Below are 19,197 nucleotides of genomic sequence, written 5' to 3' on the forward strand. Positions count from 1 at the left end.
TTGCTTTCGGAACCAGTAATAAAACGGCAGGGCAGAATGGCAGTTTCAAGCTTTTTGGAATAAACTCGAAAGTAGAACAAATATCAAAAAATAAAGAGATATCGAAGGCGCCGCGTTTGCACCGAGTGATCCAGCGGGACTACTAATACCAAAGCCATAGCCCACACGTGCGAAGGAATCCAGTCGACTTCTTCGTTCGAAGTCCACAAGAAGTGAGCAGCCCGGGCCAGGAGGCGGCGATGTCAACGTGTCGCAAGCACTGAACAAAGAGTTGCGCGATATCGAGCCGATTGTCGCGAAGAAGCAATCGAGTTCGTGACATCTTCAAGTTCGTATCCTCGCATTCGACCTCCTCGGGTGCGCCTGACGCAACAGAGGAGGCTGACTTTCGAAAAAAGCGAAGGCCGCGCAATCTCCCAGGGGGGGCACACTGGTACACGTCGCCCTCAAACAGGGCGACGTCGTAGAGTCGATTACAGCGAGGGGACTGATTTCTTTTGACAAGTTCCGTGCCTTTTCTGACTGTTGCCTTCGTTTCCCCCTGTTTGGCTGTGTACAGCCGAATATCCGGTCTCTTTTTTTTTTTTTTTATCCGCTTACTTGTTTTGCCTCCGACCTTTCCTGGTCAGAGATTGCGCACTCTCAGACTCGTGTTATTTGTTTCTTCACCGTAATCTTACCGTTTTGCTTGGGAACCACTTAAGCGCGAGACATTCCAGACCTGTCAAGTCGATATTTCCTTTCTTTTTCTGTGTGTGTGTGTTTTAATGTTTGCTTGCCAGTTGACATTAGGAAAAGATTCCAAGCTTGTCACCAGAGCTGACTACCCAGCTGTCTCCCGGGGTTTTCAGTGAGCGAGTTTTCAATCATTGGTGGGAGCGAAGGGATTCCGGCAGGCGCTAAGGACACGTGGCGTTTTCAGACACGAACACACTCTCTATCACACACGAACGCTCTCTATCTATCTAATGACGTTTGATGGTTTCCTATGGCGTGCGTTTGGACTGTCTGGCGTATGGAACGGGTCACGTGACTTCGGCTGCCGACAGCGACGTGCTCTCAATGCTACGTGGATCGAACATTCCACATAAGGCGAGACGCGATGGCGGTATCCCGAAATGGATTAAAACACGAGATGATAATCAAAGGAAGAAAGGGCATCGGGCAGGCCACGCAATGCTCAAGGCAGATAACCGACAGTCTGTTAGGGTTACAGAATGGGCGCCGCGGAAAGAGAAGCATAGCCGAGGGCGGCGTGGAACCAGGTGGTGAGACGAAATGAGTGAATCGGCAGGCATAAAGTGGAGCCAGGTGGGGCACGATATGGGTGATTGGAGATATCTGGGAGAGACTTTCATCCTGTAGGGAACGTAAAATGAGACGATGATTACGATGATGACAACAATAACAGAAAAGGAAGGTATACGTATCCTTCGGGACAGCCAAAGAAAATGGGGGAAACAATAGTTGCCATCGCGCAGATCGGAGCGGTAATGAATGAGTATTGCTATTCTGGAGAAGCTCACTAATGCGGAATATCATCAAACTCAACGGGTCCTTTATTTATATATGATTTCAGGTTCCTGGTGTCTAAATGAGTACGCTGTTAGAAAACTTCACCTATAATGCGATGGTGCAGGTATAGAAAAAAAAAAACATTTGAACGCATTGCCAAAATGCTGGGAGAACGACCACGTGTTTCAATATGTGCCCTAGAATAATGTAGGAACCAGGGACCAAATTCACAAGAATTTCCATTCATAAACGTAGTTTACAACTGGCCGGGCGTCTTTTCTAATATGATATGTCTGCGATCGCGATTGGCGAGCACCTTCTCTTTCTGACAGTTCTAGAGTAAAAACTTCTTTTGAATGCAGACTGAACATTTCGCGCACCTGGAGACCCATTTGAAGCGTTTGCTGCTGTTGTCAATGTGAGCAATTTCAGCCGATAAGATTTACGGTCACTTCGTCCAAAATCGAAACGGAAAGCGCTCACCTCGTACCGTTCCTCTTTCGGTTTCGATTTTGCGCTAAGTGGCCATAAATCTGACAGTCTGAAATTGTTCAGCATCAACCGACTAGCCCAGGAACACGTATTACTGTTGCCAACTTCATTATCTTTCTTCGAGACATCAACCGTGTGCATGAGGTGTACTTTCCTTTGCGTATCGTTTCAAGATGATATTCAACGTTCCGCAAACGTAGCAAAGGTTAGGGGAGAGTCAAATGTGAAATCCTTCAATAATGTTCCACGCGCTTATATTCCCGTGTCACTGTACTTCGAGAAGGTTCCAAGCACCTTGGATTGTACATCTGGCGGTCTCGCTTCAACTAGGCTATGAGCTCTGAATCAAGTATGCACAGGTAATAACAGCGCGGGTATCTCGAGGAATGATCAAAGAGCCCCGAAGAACGGCACATACATCTTCTCAATGTCGGGGGGGGGGGGGGGGGGCAAGAGAGAGAAAGCGTCAGGAATTGCTCGCAGATTGCCTGCGAAGCAGAGCTTCTCATCTTCCTGACAGAAAATATCAATCACGTTTTCAATTTCGCGCTCCGCTCCCGAATAGAACCCGTTAGGGCGCCGGAAGGGGTTGTAGGTGGAAAGGCAAAACTTTCTACGTGTGACTATTTATTCCACGTCGACGGAGAAACAAGAAAGACTCCGAGTTTTCAGTAAGTGCTTCTCCGCGGCGCGACAATCACAGCATACACCTTGCTAGCGCTGCACTCTCATCATCCGTGCCGACTATAGTGGCTCCACGCGATGCGTTCTATTTCTTCAAGGCGAAAGCCTTCGGGCAAATGTTTACTTTAGTTCTTGTTTTGCCCCTTTATCTCCACTCACTTTCTCATCAACCCTATGCAATATAACTTTTTGTACCTATTTTTCCTTAGCTCGCGCGCACGCGCGTTGTCCGCAAAGAGTTTGACTAAATCGATGCAGTATTGGCGAGGCTACCAAGCGTGCCGAGAATACGTCGCCATTGAGGGTAAGAAAGCAGGGCGAAGTTGGACAGCTCGTATACGCTATACTAGCGCTCGAATCGCGTGATCGAGAACACTTCGCATGTTCTACCGAGCTCACGTGAGCTTGCGCATCACAATGGCCATATATTCTAAGGCACGCGCGTGGAAACGTTTCAAAACGTTCTGAGAAGCGAATAGATTTTAAACGTGAAGCGCTTCTCAGTATGCGTGTTCAGGTTATTGTGGCCTCGTTCGTGAGAACATGCGGCCGCGAGTTCTTACGCGTGTAAAAACCTATGTTGTAAAAGGAATGTAAGCTGAGTTTGTTGGTATATACATCTACTAGAATGCTACTACGGTAGTGCCTTTTGTAAGGAGAGATAGCAAGAGAGGAAAGGCAGGGAGGTCAACCAGACGAGCGTCCGGTTTGTTGCCCTACATTGGGAGAAGGGAAAGGGGGAACAGAAAGGGGAAAGCTTTTGTAAAAGAATTTTAAGAGGCACACGTTGTCAAAACAACGTCGTGTTAACACCGCATGTGTTGAACTCTGTTCAAATTTGCCCAACAAGTATTTGGACAAGCAGCAGAGAAGCCATATGCGATAACCACGGTTCTACAAGCGACGATATGGAAGCTATTCGCCGTGCTAAACGCGATTGCCGAGTTGATCATACTTATAATTGTACGCCTCGCAGCCTTACGTTTCAGCAAGCGTCACTTCTTTTAATTGCATTGTGCAAAGGCGCGCACTTGAGACCACGCACACACAAAAAAATTTAAGAAAATGCTTATCAAGATTTCTGTTGAAGTGCTTTGTAATCAGGTATCCCGGCGCCGCCAGTATCGTCTGCTTAACGATCTGCGTTGCAGACGACATAACGGCAGACGCATGCGCAGAGAAATACACAATTCACCGGCATCGTAGGATTTATTGACACCACCCGGCGCTTACACACCCGCGAGCTCTCGCAGCTTGGTTCTGTTTTCTCTACAGCTAAACTGTTTATCGCGTCTTTCTTACTCACCAAGTCCCACGCTCGTCGAACCGCTTCTACGACACATGCCATTGGCCTCGCGGAGTCGCGTCTGGTTCCGTTCAGCAGACGACGCGCTCTCGGACTATCTGAGTACAACTCTGAACGTCTTCCCATTCTCTCACGTCAGCTGCGTCGGAACTGGATTTTTTCTGAAAGTGTCGTCGTGGAGCAGCGTGCTTTATTCGTTACTGTTAACGCCGCGCATACCATTTTCGAAAGCAGACGGCATGACGGCGGAGCAACACAGTTAACCGGCGCGCTACGTTCAACCTCTTCTAACAGTCGGCTTGCGCGAGCTCTTACCTTGACAGCGCTGCGCCGTTTTAGCGAGCTCGTCGACGCCGCACTGCACTTCGGCTCCGGGCCAAGAACGAGCTGCCGAGGCAAAATTGAGTTACCCCTGAATCGCGTTCGTGCCAGCATCCGTCTTGCAAAGCGAAAGCAAGCTCACACTTCCAAACGTACGTACACGGATACGCATCCCCTTCGTAACGTACCTACGTACGTACGTGCTTACGTGTGCGTACTCACGGGGGAGGGGGGGGGGGGAGCCGCGTTCCACTTTTCGCAACCGTGAGGAGATGGCGATCTCCGGCCGTGTGTGGCCGGAGGCCCGCGAAAGAAATATGCGCAGCCTATTCATTTTTCACGCTCGGTCGGGCGTCGCGGGGGTGGTTGTAGTTGTTGGCGGCGCCACTTTCTTGTCGTTGTTTTCTGTCGGGCCTCCTAGAGGGGCTTGTGGTTGTTGTCGTTGTTGTTGGCGGCCTCACTTTCTCGGCGGTAGCGTCGGAGGCGGCGGTGTTGTCGTTGCTGGTGGTGCGCTGCTACCTTTCTGTTTCTTTCTAGCCTTTCCTTCCAGCGAGAAGTTTGCAGCCGTTCGTCCCTGAAATCCCGGTCCGCTCCATTTTCCCCCAACTTCGGCCAAAGCGGCAGTTCGCGTTCCCGTTCCTCCAAACGTCGAGTGAGGCGCGCGGTTTACTTTTTCGCAATCAGTGGTACTGCTGAGGCAAGCAATGACACGTAGGAAACGATAACTTTTTTAAAATACTTTTTCGTTGGTTTTATACTCTCGGTGAGTTTTCCTAGGCTCTGATCAGGCGTACGTGTCCCAAATAAATAAAAGCCGATATGTACACGCAAAAAAAAGAAAGAAAGAAGAAACGCGGATGAAAGAAAGGGCTTCGAAGAATTATGCAAATCCAAGCGACTCATACATCAAGGACGGCGAATCTACGTAAGGCGGCGACCCTTTCGAAGCCCATGGAGTTGCCGCTGCCCGAAATCTATCACAAGTCACAAACACCCTTGCTGCATCCAGTGCTGTTCGTTCGCTACACCCGAGACTTTTCAAAAGGTTCGCTATATCGGGGTTTACTACTTCTACACTCTCGGCTATTTCCGAAACATTAATCTGTATGCTGCGCCGGCTTTATTGCACTGGCTGCACTCTCCACTACCTGCCTGTGTCTCATCGATAGTGACCACGCAGTCACTCGTCGCCGCCACTGCAACCGCACAAGAACTGTTGCGAAACTCACGTATACAGTTTCCCCGCAAAAAAAAAACAATTAATAAAACGTGAAAACGAAGAACTGAAGCGACAAAACCCACTGTTAAATCACTGTAAGCAAATTCTCCGCGAGTATTTGGTAAGGCCGATGTGTAGTGTACGCCCGAAACTTTAGTTCGTGTCGTTTATAAATCTCCAGACACTTCTTCTTCTTTAGGAGAATGAAACATTCCATGACCGGTAGTCAGGTCTACGGGTTCGGGCCCGGTAGCTTTCAAATCGGACGACCAGCTGAGGGAGGTGCCAGGCAAACGAGCCAACAGCGGCACACTTGAACGTGTAATGGTTTCCAGCAAGTACGGACGCGAGCACAAGTAAGTAGAAACGGGCCGGACAACGCTGGACTTACAACTGAAGTTTATTGTCAAAACATTCCACAAGTCTGCGCCACGCATGCGTATACACCCGAGAACAATAACAAGCTCTGTAGTCAGTTACCAACAAAAGTTATAGACGTACACAAAAGCGAAGTCACACCCCTTCCCGACAAAGGCAACAACACGCGGATTAACATGATAAATTTAGAAATCGAGGTTCTTTATCATTGATATGAACCGAAAGTTCGCTCCCACATGTACGCGCGCCCAACTTTTTTCATGTGGTGTGCTTCGCTAATTTCTCTTTCCAGTTTACTGCGCTCTCTCCCCACTATCTGTACACTATCAAAAACTGGTCGGCATTCGTGCTTTTTGCAATGCAATGGCAAGTTCCCGCCTGTACCTGTAGGTAGCAAATATCGATGCTCACGCATGCGGTCATTAATGCAACAACCTGTCTGGCCGATATAGGACAGTCCGCATGAGAGAGGTATGCGATACACAACAGAAGATGCACAGTTTTTGTGAAAAAAAAGTGGTGTGCTTTTTTACACAGCCACTAGTCGCATCTTTCTTCTCTCCTGTGATACTTTTGCACAACCTAACCAGTTTGCTCGGCGCCGAAAACACTAGTGTGACGCCATTCCTAGGGGCCACCCTCTTAAAATTATGAGACAAGCCATGCAAATGCGGCATCGCTATGACCTTTCTTTTTTTTTTTTTGAATATTCATTGCCGTCCGCGGTTTCCCCGGTTTTCTTTTTTGTGTACTTTCTAAACAAGGATTCTGACACAGCCATCAAAAGTAAGACCGGGTACCCTGCAGACATTAACCTCGCCATCTGGGCTTCAAAACTCTGCTGCAATGAGTGGGTACAGCTCTTGTTAAAAGCATTCGTCAAGCACAAGGAAAGTATGCCACGTTTCATTAATTTGGAGTGGGGCGATTCGTATGGGAGGAGTGATTTTTTCAATCTAGGGCAATACGGCCAACACATGACTCACCTTTAAATTTAATTTCCAAATCAAGAAAACTGATCAAGTTTTCTTTGCAAAATTCGAACGTGAACTAGAGATCTCGGGAGGACTACTCCAAACACCAGTTTTTGATAGTGTATCGATAGTGGGGTGAGAGTGCAGTAAACTGGAAAGAGAAATTAGCGAAGCGTACCACATGAAAAAGTTGGGCGCGCGTACATGTGTGAGTGAACCCTCGGTTCATATCAATGTAAAGAACTTCAATTTCTAAATTTATCATGTTAATCCACGTGTTGTTGCCTTTGTAGGGAAGGGGTGTGACTTCGCTTTTGTGTACGTGTATAACTTTTGTTGATAATTGACTACAAACCTTGTTATTGTTCTTGGGTGTATACGCATGCGTGGCGGAGATTTGTGGAATGTTTTCACAATAAACTCCAGTTGTAAGTCCAGCGTTGTCCTGTCGGCTTCTACTTACTTGTGTTCGCGTCCGTACTTGCTGGAAACCCTTATACGTTCACCATGCACCAACTGGCCCAGCGAACTACTCTACTAAGCGGCACATTTGCTCTGGCATGGAAAAGGTTACCGATTAGTTTCCTCTGCCAACATAGTCTGTACCTCGCATGAAATTTTGCGGTAAGCTTTCTGCGACTGATGAGACAGTTTATGAATATTGATGGCCACTGTCGAGACGCAGTCAGAATCGATATATATAGAAGCACTACTGAAATAACGGGAGGTTCTGTTTGAAGTGCTACACCCGCGGCAGAGGACCGGGTTTTCAAACTTGCATAAAAGTCTATGCTATTAAGATCTCTCAATAAAAATGTGCTCTTTCATGAAGAAGGACAGACAGCGTTGTTGAGTTTCCTTGAAGTGACGAAATATTTGGGAGGAAACGCAATGCCGGATACGGAAAAATCTGGAAATCGGAAGCCACCCGAAATGTTACGTCACAGCAAGAGTGTGTTGAATGGCGCGAAAGCTTCCGGTTTATACACGCTGTAATGTTCCTCGATGCTGCGTACTCGACCGGAAGGGAAGAGTGTTAATTGTAGTCGTTCCTTCGTGGTGGCTGAACAATTTACACTTTTTCAGTGATTGCGCTACACTTATGCATATTCAGAAGGCAGCGAGAAGTTCGTTTAACATAGCGTTGATTTTTTTTTCTTTCTTTGAGTGGTCGTGTGCTTTGGCCTCGTATTCCTCCCGAACTACCCAGTGAACCTTATTACTTATTAACTATAATGGGGTTTCGAAAAAAAATAATGAGTTGAATATACATAGGCATCCCCATCAGAAGCTTCTACTTTTCCCAAAATGTCCACGGATATAAAACGGAGACAGTTGACCTTACTGAAAACACGTGAAGCAATGTTTTTAGAGTCCTCTTCGTTGCATTCAGTCTCTGCAATATCAGCGATGAAACTCGACTCCCCGGTAACATTGGGAACGAAAAAAAAGCACGACATTAAAAAAAACGAAAGACGCAGTCACTCGAAACTGCAGTTAAAAAGCTCTAAGATTTTATTGCCCTAATTAGTTCTAAGATTGACGAGTTCGCTTTCTGGCGTTTGCGTATCGGTCATGTACCAAGCATTTCTGAAAGCACAGGAATATCAAGATCCTACACGCCTAGTCCAGGCTCGTAGGTGGCAAGGAACATATTAGTTGGACTTCTATGCAGAATCTAGGCGCATTCTCGACTTAAGTTGTCGAGTAAGGTTAACTTAATTCGTAGTACATGATGATTGTTAGATTTATGCAAGTATCAAATGTAACTTTCTGTGACTTCTCGTGCTTGGACTACTTTAAATGTAATTGAACTTCGGAGCCAAATTACTCCTCACGCGTAGAAAAAAAAAAGAAAGAATAAAAAAGTCAGTACCACGTACACGGCTAACCTTTCAAGTGACCAATTTCTACAACTACGCATGAACAAGCCACGTGAATGCAGTTGGGGTTATGCTGTGCAAACGCGACCCACAAATTGGTTATGCAAATGCACGAGTCCCTGTCTGATACGTGCCCGCGCGTTTGAATCCACTTACCGACAAGTAAGCTGGGCAAACGTCATCCTATCCACGCGCTAAAAATGATGAATGCGCGCCATATAAAGGCCCGAATCCGTGAGCCGGCGGTGTGCTCTTGCGTTAGCGTCATTCGATTAGATGAGTCACGCAGACGCGCCTGGTGAATTTTGTGAGACGTCGCGTCGAGCCGCACAGCAATCGTTGTCGTTGACATTGCATTGCGGAAATTAGATTAGTGCATCACATTTCCCGCCGTGATTAGGAGAAAGCGTGTCTCTGTGCAAAGAGAATGCGTAGCAGTCTAAGTTAGCTGTCAAGAGGAACTCCACGGATTCGGTTTACCGTGCAACAATCAGTGTTCGGAAAACATTTGCAGTTGAGATTCTTTCTGTCGAAACAGTGTGTTTAAGATGCGGAAACACTCACATTCAACTTGTGATAACTAAATCGGGCAATATCTGTTACATAACTAGTGTTACCATGCACACCGAGACATCGAACATGACTCACGTGCTACGACTACATTGTGAGAAACTGGGATGCGGAAACACGAGAAAACAAAGCTAACGAACGTTGAAATCACGCGTTTCTATTCGCAGAAACGACTGAAATTCAGTGCCAGTTATAGTTGACATCAAAATATTAACAACAATGTCGGGCGAATGATAAACAATTAAATACATTTCAATCCTTAAACACTTTTCCTGGACTCAAGAACCGTTTCTCCTATTATTAGATGATGCTGCCACAATATTATCTCACGCCGCTTGAATCATGCCACTAAAGCTCACAGCAAACCACAAATCGCACACACACACATACACACACATAAGAAATATGTGACTTGTCGCTCGGTGATCTGAATCGTGGGTTTTCTTTTTCGCTTCCCCACACGACTTCGACAGCTCGCATATATCAATCACCACTAGTCGTTGCCGATGACAGTACCACCGCGAGGTCTCGAATAAGAGTTTTATTTCTTCCGCTTCTAGACAAATGCAACAACATCTATATTGTCTTGGCACAATATGGCATGAGGCGCCTTTGCATCGTAAGACTACAGATATACACGCGCGCGCACAGACACAAACACACACACGCACACACACACACACACACACACACACGCACACACGCACACACAGCATTTCATTTAGTAGTGTGAAAACTTCTTGAACCACTTCCCGTGCTTCGTTAGATCGAACGCAAGCCAAGGCACGGGACAAGTTCTGCAAGGCCACACTCAGCGGCACCGGAACCTGACGGGACTGGGAGACGATAAACGGAGAGGGCAGGGAAGCACAGAGCGCCGACTAAGTGGTTCATGCAGTCGTAATGCGCGGCCCGCTGACTTATGCATGGCCGAGAAAGCCATTACCCCGGCTCCAGCAATGTTTTGAAGGGGCTGCCGCCCCTGCATCGCAGAGCATTTGGCGTCTTCGGGTTCTTTCGCTTCCAAGCGAACGGCGACGTCGGCGAAGCATCTCTCAACTCATTGGCGACCTATCTGCCTTCTAACGACGCGTCAGTTCTCCCCCCTTGATTTTGTTTTTATTTTTCAGCGTGTCTCGCAGCAAGTATTTGTACTGCGTTTTCCAATGAAAATGTGAAAATCGAATAAAATTACGTGGTTTGGGCTCCCAAGGAAAGCCTACCAGGCTTTGCGGCATGCCGTGTCGAGGGGCTCCGGAATAATTTCTTAGCCACCTGAGTTCCTTTAACTAAAAAGTTAAGAGGCGCAAGCACACGGCGAATGAGAAAGTGTGGTTGGGACAGCGCGCTAACTTCCAACAACACTTTACTCTTAGAAGCACGTATGCATAACTTTTTGCTACGACACGTGATATGCATGCTTTCATCAGTTTCTAAGACATGTCGCCTCTTTTAAGCTCAAAGAGCACTGAAGGAATTCTCCGACAGGCTTACCCCGATACTTAAATAATATCAAGTTCTATACTCTCGTGCATCAGTCTGTCGCTGTCCTTACTTACACCAGGCCATGCATAAAAAATTTCAGACTATGTACAACCATTTGATAAAAAATGAGGCGTGAACCGCGTCCTATCACGCCCGGTTTATGTTTGTAAGAACGTTGTCTGAGACATTCATTGATGTAGCGATAAGGTTATCTCATATGCAACCAAATATCTGCACTTTTTGTTTCCTCATGCAAAAAAATTCTTCGGCCCCTCCGTGTTTTGGAGTGATAAAGAGCTGGTGGAATTGCGCAGCAGCTGGCGCAATCACGCCTGACACTTGTCGTCGCACCCGCCGTGGTTGCTCAGTGGCTATCGTCTTGGGCTGCGGAGCAAGAGGTCGCTAGGATCGAATCCCGGCTACGGCAGGCGCATTTCGATGGGGGCGAAAGGCGGAAACACGCGTGTACTTAAATTAAAGTGCACGTTAAAGAATCTAGGTGGTCGAAATTTCCTGATTACTCCACTACGGCATGCCTCATAATCAGAAAGTGGTTTTGGCACGTAAAACCCCATATTTTAATTAATAAATTGTTGTCGCAGAAATGTGTATATCACTGTTTCCGGGAATGAAACGCTGTAGGAAGTTAGCCCTCTATGTCGAACATATTTTCTTCTTCCACATGTGATCGTGTGCTGGTCGCTCAGTAATCGCAAGCTGACAAAAAAAAAACGAGAACCAACAGAACGTCGGTTGTTTACCTTTTTCCTAAAGCCAAATGAACGAGCGTTAATGAATTCCGCCCACATCGGAATGCCGCGGCTGGGATTCGAACACACTACTTCTTCCTCGGCGGCAGAACGTGCAGCAGCTACGGTGGGTCACTTGAAACGACAGCTACTAGTGGAATTGCTAACAAATTTTTCACAAAAGGTGCAGTGACATTTAGCCTGCATCTTTGCGTCCTTGCCCTTTTAAGGTTCGATGTGTACTCCTGGAAACATTTCGAGAGAATGAACAAAACCGCATACTGAGTCACCTAACCAAAGAACATCGCTTAACTATCGAGAAAAAGGGGACAATGACACAGGCGAGTGTGTTAGGGAAAGAATACCACGATAGTCTTTTCACTAGGCTAAAATAAAAACAATCTAACGCCCAAGAAAGATCGCAATACCGTGCTGATGAGCTCGGAGGAAATGCGGTGGAAACCTTAATCGTGCAAAACCTTAAATACTTCCCTATCTGATTCACAATATTAACTGTGGTATCTTTAGTAAGAGGAAACAAAACGCGGGTCGGGACCGTAGTCTAATTACCCAGGCTCATTCAACTTGCGAGCTTTTCGTTGCCCCAATTATTTCCTCTTCCAAGTTTTCATATGCTCACACAATTTGAATTCGGACGACAGGAATATTGGCGCCGTCTGAAATAGGTGAGCAAAACTCACGTATACTGGCAAATCTCCCGGCCTTTCCCGTCTATTTCTCCTCCTCCTCGCGCAAGCAACTATTCTCCTGTAAAGGGTGCATTGTTGCAGTAATACGCTTGTGGCGGAAAAGCCCTAACAATGGATCGCCCTGCGCTTAATAACGAGTTAAACATTTCCTACACAATACTTATTTGCGAATTAAATTCCGGGAATTTACGTGCCAGAACAACGATTTGATTATGCGGCACACCACAGAGAGGGACCCCGGATTAATTTTCGTCACCTGGGGTTCTTCAAAGCGCACCCAATGCATGGTGCACGGGCGTTTTTGCATTTCGCCCCCCTTCGAAATGCTGCCACCGCGGCCGGCATTCTCTCACTCGGTACATTTCACCCGCCTTCTTAAAAGTGCACCTGTGCTTTCAGATTTTCTCTATTAACAAACGCGGTCACCACAAGTGACCGTGTACTGTGAGGGGGGGTGTGGCCTCATTGAATAAAATAAAATAATTGTAGGTCATTGACTGATCGTATTGATTGATTGATTGATTGATTGATTGATTGATTGATTGATTGATTGATTGATTGATTGATTGATTGATTGATCGGATCGATCGATCGATCGATCGACTGACTGACTGACTGACTGACTGACTGACTGACTGACTGACTGACTGACTGACTGACTGAATGAATGAATGAATCAATAAATTAGTTAGAATTAGTTAGCGTATGAAAGAACACAGTGGCTATTGCAGATACTATAGTGGAGAGATGCGGTTTTCCTATCGCGGGTTTTTTAAGGTAGAGCTAAATTTAATTACAGATGTGAAAAGTTATGGAACACTGACTGACGCCGACATAGCTGCGTGACGTTGCGTAATGATAAACGAGAAACTAGTTTTAATGCGAATGAAAAACAAGTAGCTGAGTCTAGAGGGTTATCCAATTTTTGTTTTTCAATAAACGTACTGAAAATGCTTTCTTTTACAGCGAAGTTGCTTATGGTCAAGGTTCCTTGAATTTTTCTTCTGCATGTGCAAACATTGTGGGCCGATACCGAAGACAGTGCAATACCGGGCCGTCCCGCGGTCGAGGTAAAGAAGGCTTCAAGCACTCCGCCAACGCGCAAAAATAGGTTTACTATCTTGGGTCCAGATAGAGCCCATATATGATATTAAGCTATTAGGAACAGATACTACACTTTCGCCCTGCGTCGGCCATGTCTACGTTCACGCCGCCCTCTCTTTATTCGGCGTTCCAAGCGCTTGTGTATCAACTTTCCTCGCGCTCTTCTGTGGTAGCGGCCCCGTCGAAACGTCATACGTGTCTAGTTTTCTCCGGCTCCTCGGGGCAGCGGTCCCATCGTCTACCCGAATGTATATAAAGGTCACTGTAAGTGAGTTCATACCCTTGTCCAAAATTCTGTGCCGACTGTAATGCCTGCGGTTCCGAGGAAACTATAGAACATCTACTGTGCTTCTGCCCATCTTTTCAAAACGAAAGACATGACCTCTGCACAGCTCTCAATCAGCTAGACAGAACACCGTTCACCTTGAAGAAGATCTTGGGACCATGGCCTCGCATATCGCAGCTACAAAAGGCCACAAAAGCTCTGCTGCGATATTTGAAGGCTACTGGATTGAATCAGCGTCTGTGATCTGGATTAAGTGACCGAACGATATACCCAGTAGACTTTCTTTTCTTCTTTTAATCTTTCCGTCCCCTTTTCCCTTACCCCAGTGTAGGGTAGCCAACCGGGCTCAGTCCTGGTTAACCTCCCTATCTTTCCTTTATCATTTGCTCTCTCTCTCTCTCTCTCTCTCTCTCTCTCTCTCTCTCTCTGTGTCATTTCAATGTCGTGTGATAAACAGCTTCGCTGGCCACCCGCCTTCGCAGAGGGGAATGACTCGTGATTTTGAAACACTTCTCTACTTGCAGGGCGTGAGTCTACATGTCTAAATGCCAGTGAACTCTGTAAATCTGTTTCCCAACCGATTCAAGCGGAGGGATAAGAAGCTCGTTTGCAGATGTCGACCGAGCTTAGTGCCAACCATGAACGAATAACTTTTTTTTATTATCCTCCGTTGCTGCTGACGCTGCTGTCATTCCAGTCCATTCACCCCACACAGTTGAAGCCTGGCACTGCGTCAGGCCATTAGCTTTTCTACCCCTAAAGTTTGGCGTCAGCGTTCCCTACGAATTATGCGTGCGGCTTAGCTTGACATGAGCGTAGGTATCTGTAAGGTTTAATCAGTGCTTCGTTATGAAACTCTCACGCATTGCGTAAGTTGAGTCTAAGCGGAGCCTTGACAGAGACAGCGACAAATTTCAGCTAATATAATGAGAAAGCGTTTTTTTTTTTTCATTTGAAATACACTTTTTCTCCACGTTGCTTTCTTTTCTTTTTAAAAAAAAACGGGTAAGCCACTTAGGATTGGACAGAAAGTTATTACGGGGGCGGCGACTTTTTTTCAGGTAGACAACTAACGGGGGATTTTCTCCGAAAACAAAAACGCCTCGACGTGCCAGGGAGAGCTATTATCCCTAAACTCAACCAGCCTGCTTTTTTATAGAACTGATAGGAAGGGGACGGGGGAGGGGGTAGAAGATGCAAAAAAAGAACACGTTACTTTAACTCGCCAAGGCTCAAATCTTTAGAGCGTTAATGACCTCGAAAATGAATAATATTATCGCTAAACTCAGTCAGCCCCCTTTTTTTATAGAACTGATATGAACGGGGCGAGGGGAGGGGGTAGAAGGTGCAGAAAAGAACACGTTACCTTCACTCACCCAGGATCGAATATTTCGATCATTAAAGAGCTCGAAAAGTGATAATAAGCCGGTCTTCGATCTGGGGAAGTTAAAGAAACACGACATAGTGTGTCATTGGTATTAGAGAAAGTGGGCTTCCGATAAAACCGATGGCTACGATAGTACTAGCTTACCTAAGCATAAGAATTCTCAGAAATTGACATATCAATCGGAAGACGTAGCGTCAAGTCTACATGTTACCATCGGTGATTTATTTCTTATTCTAAAGAAACGTTGCACTACAGGTGCATGTGCCTTAGGATAGAAAGCGTATTACCAGCTCAGCATTCGTTGCAGTGAAAAGCGCAAGTAGCACGAACACGCTCTCTGACAAAAGCCTTCATTTTTGTAGAGCACAGTGAGCGTAACTTCTTCGGTCGCAATCGGGCACATTCGTTATTTTTAGAGTGTTCAATGCATGCTGAAACTCTTAGCTATACAATGCAAAACATTACAGCACAGATGCTTGGACGGCGCGAGCTGCGGCGAAGCTATCCTCGACAGCGCATGGCGGCTGTCGGTCTCTGGAAACTGCACCTTGCACAACGCTGAGGTAATCCCGTTCGAACACCACTCGGAGATCCGCAGTCAGTATGAAGGATCGTCTTGCGTCAATACTTGTGGAGGCCACCAAAACTCGCCAGAGGCGCCAACCAAATGAACCAGACGAAAGCGCGACCCCCGTGCATATGGCAAATGGCAAGAGTGTTGCAACGCCAGCCACGCACTTGCAGACGACGCGCATGCAGACGATACTTTCGCTTTTTCGTGCAAGCAGACGGCGAAGAGACAGCTCAGGCTTGGCAAAAAAAAAAGTCAATAAAAGGCGAAGACAAGCGATAAAGATGAAGTTGGCTAAGACAGACAAGCGACAAGAAGTGAAATGACGCTGCCAGCGAAAAACTGAAACAAAGTGCGAGAAGTGCGAGACCCAAACGACAGGAACATAAGTCAATGCCCGAATACGAGCCTGTCGTCAAGAACGTAAGAGTGAAGCCAGGCTTCTTTTATGCCACAAGTTCATGGCGAGAGGAGCATGAAGTGGTATTCCAGACGGCGGCCAAACTAATGCAGACGCCGGCGCGTCATACGGAACTAGTGGAAGCAGAAGCTGTCCTAACCACTCGGGGCCCACACGGGGATGCTGCAGTGAAGACAACCTTTCTCGCTCGTCCGTCGCTGTCAAGGTCCTTGCTCCATCTTGCCGCGACAGTTACGACCAAAAACGCAGTCTGGGAGTCTGCTATTTCTCGGCCCCCCGACGAAAATGCTGTTCTTTTTTCCCTCCTCCGTAATGAAACGAGCTTTGTGGCGGAATAAGTACGACATTTTCAAATTTTAGTTTGTTTCCTCGCTTAGCTGGTTCAAACGTTGGCCAATCCCACTCTCCTTAAATATGTGTTTAGGCTCGCCGTGGTGGTTTATTGTCGATGGCTTTGCGTTGGTGAGCGAGATGGCGCGGGTTCGAACCCTTTCACGGAGGGTGGCATTCATATGATGGCCGAATGCGAGAACGCTGACGTACCGTGAATTAGGCGTACGTTAGACACCCCTAGGTTTTCAAAGTCGAACCGCAGCTTTCCACACTGGCGTGTCTCATAATCCTATGCGGAGCTTTGGGAACGTCAAACCCCATAATTAAATTTTCTAGAACGTTGTTTAAACGGTGTTTGGGGTACGTTTGCGAAGCGAAGTGCTGCGTTATAGAAAATGTGTGCTCACGCCGGATGTTTGCAGACCCAAAATGTGTGTGCCTCATGGAGTTCGCGCGAGAGGCGGAAATTGCTCAACTACCCGAATGCGGCCCTTTAAACGACCAGCAGGTGTTTCTTAGCTAGTTGGTTCATCTTATTACGCAATGTTAAGGCGCATCCCAGGGCGGAAAAAATGTTCAGGGCAGGAAATTGTTGGACAGGTATTGCTGAGGGCGTCCTTAAAACTACGTCCCGCGCAATACACTTACTGCCAGTGTGAGAGCCTCGACAGCGCACGCCTACACGTACGTTGGCTCATACGTTCGCGTCCAGAGTGTAAGTGCTACAATAGAGACGCAGTTTATGAACACACAAAAAAGAAACGAAGAATAAAGAAAACTTACGAAATTCGTTGACCTAGCGTTGTGCAGATGACACATCTCCTCGCGCAAAAAAAAATAAATCGAAAAAAATAACATTTACTTTGATAATTTTGCGCTGAAATTGTCATATCGCCTGCGAGTCATAAGTACGAAGTAGGCTTACGAGACATTAAAGCTTCCTTTTTTTGACCCACTCTGGGTTTTCTCAGTGCCCGTGAAAGGCAGGCTTCTAAGATTTGCGAGCAGCCGTTAACCTGAAGCGCCCATCTAAATGCATGGCAACGGAGAAATACGTTTTTCTCGGCAAGCACAGCACCGATATTGACTAGATTTGTCACATTCAAAAGAAAAAGCTTATATCTCCTAATTGTTGAGGTGGACTTTCTGTTGATGAAACACATTTCTTAAAATAAACGTTATTGAAAACTCAAAATTTCAGTAAACTGGATTATGAAACTTCAAACTATGGGCCCTATAACGTAAAACTGTTCCAATATGTTTTTATTCCAATCTCCTGACGTCAAATTTGCATAACCACCGACGCAAGCACCGGGCGGTCACCCGCAGGGTTGTCTGAACAGACCAATCAAACGCTCTCCTCGTTCATAGGAGGTAACTTTTGTTTGCTTGAAAAACGAATAAGATTGCCTACACTGAGCGACTTGTCGTAGCTAATTGGCTGACAAGAGGCGAAGAGAACGCTCAAGTGGCGAGGGATTCGATGGGACAGAGCCAGTGCGATGAAAATCGATAACCGGATGAATAGGGTGGTGTCGGCGTCTGCGATTGGTCCGCTTTCCCTTACTTAGCTTGCGGTGGCTGGTCGAAAATCGCGCCGGCATGCAACGGAATCTTAAGAAGGACGCTAAAACGAATCCTCAGCAAAGAAGAGTTGGCAGAATGAGGTCGTAAACGTGCCGAAAGTGCTCGAAAACGTTACATGGCCACGCAAGAGGCTTTATTATATGCAAATAAACCTTGCTATCCGGCAGACGCGAGTAGCCAGCGCCTGAGCGATCGGCGGCAGCGATCTTTTATTCCTTTCGGAACGGGGCAGCCTGCGGCTGTTCAGAAGAAAGTTAAGTTTTGTTCTGCATATTAATGCATCTTTTATGCGTACACGTTACTTTGACGTGGTTAGTTTTCGCGGTTTTGTGACGTCGCTTGAAAAGCCGGAAGCTAATGGCGAAAAGGCGTTGAATCAGAAACAACTGTTTTTCTTTTTCGGTCAAATCATGCATAGTCAGTGTCTACACATCATATCAGATGGGGAGGTATCGTGGTTTTCGTGACGTCGCGTGAGAGACAGGTGAAGTGGGGATGGTCCAAAAAAGTTTTTGACCAATCGCGAGGGCTGATAGCAGAATTGGAATACAAAAGTTTGGAATAGCTTTACGTTATAGCGCCCTATGAGTCAGCAATAAAAACAAACGACACCGCAGTTTTGTAAATTTCATTCGACAATAGATCCAACACGACAAGAAGTTATGTATCATACACCGCTCTCAAGTATAACACTCATTTGTGAGTAAGACTTTTGCAATATCCTCGTAAACATCGTGACAGTTTCACGTAAGCTCTAAATTCATATGCTATATTGGTCCGCTTTGTATGCTCTGATACGGTTTGCAGAACTGCAATAAACTACGATATTTCTTTTAGGTGCAAAGTTATTTTCTTTAACTTTGGGCTTATTTATTTAAGCGAACAATTTTCGGCAGTATTGTAAACAAATTTAGGCTCTAAATTAAAACTACGCTACCCTACAGTTGCTAGAATTCAATTTTCTCTTATTTAAATCAGTACAGCGCTTTTCTAATGAGAGAATTTTCGCGTTTAGCATGTACTTGAATCGGAAAGTTGGTATTGACCCTGAGAGAGAGAGAGTAAACTTTAATGACGACCAGCAGTTCAGTCGGCTGGGCCTAGGCCTCCCACGATGGGACGTCGAGGTCTTGCCTCTTCGCCGCTTCGTAGGCCTGCTGGGTCGCCCAGAGTTGGGGAGTAAAAAAACTTTTCTTAAATTGCATGCTATGTTTTCATCGCT

At 46.3% G+C, this 19,197-nt stretch overlaps 1 protein-coding gene and 1 pseudogene across 1 annotated transcript in view; both read right to left on the reverse strand.

The window, feature by feature from the left end:
• The window catches only part of LOC142557440 (uncharacterized), a 289,154-nt gene that overhangs the window by 140,080 nt on the left and 129,877 nt on the right, over window positions 1-19,197 (reverse strand). The window lies entirely within an intron of this gene.
• Window positions 13,303-13,483, reverse strand: LOC142558634 (U2 spliceosomal RNA; annotated as a pseudogene).

Source organism: Dermacentor variabilis, chromosome 9, assembly GCF_050947875.1.
Source record: "Dermacentor variabilis isolate Ectoservices chromosome 9, ASM5094787v1, whole genome shotgun sequence".
Lineage (NCBI taxonomy): Eukaryota > Metazoa > Arthropoda > Arachnida > Ixodida > Ixodidae > Dermacentor > Dermacentor variabilis.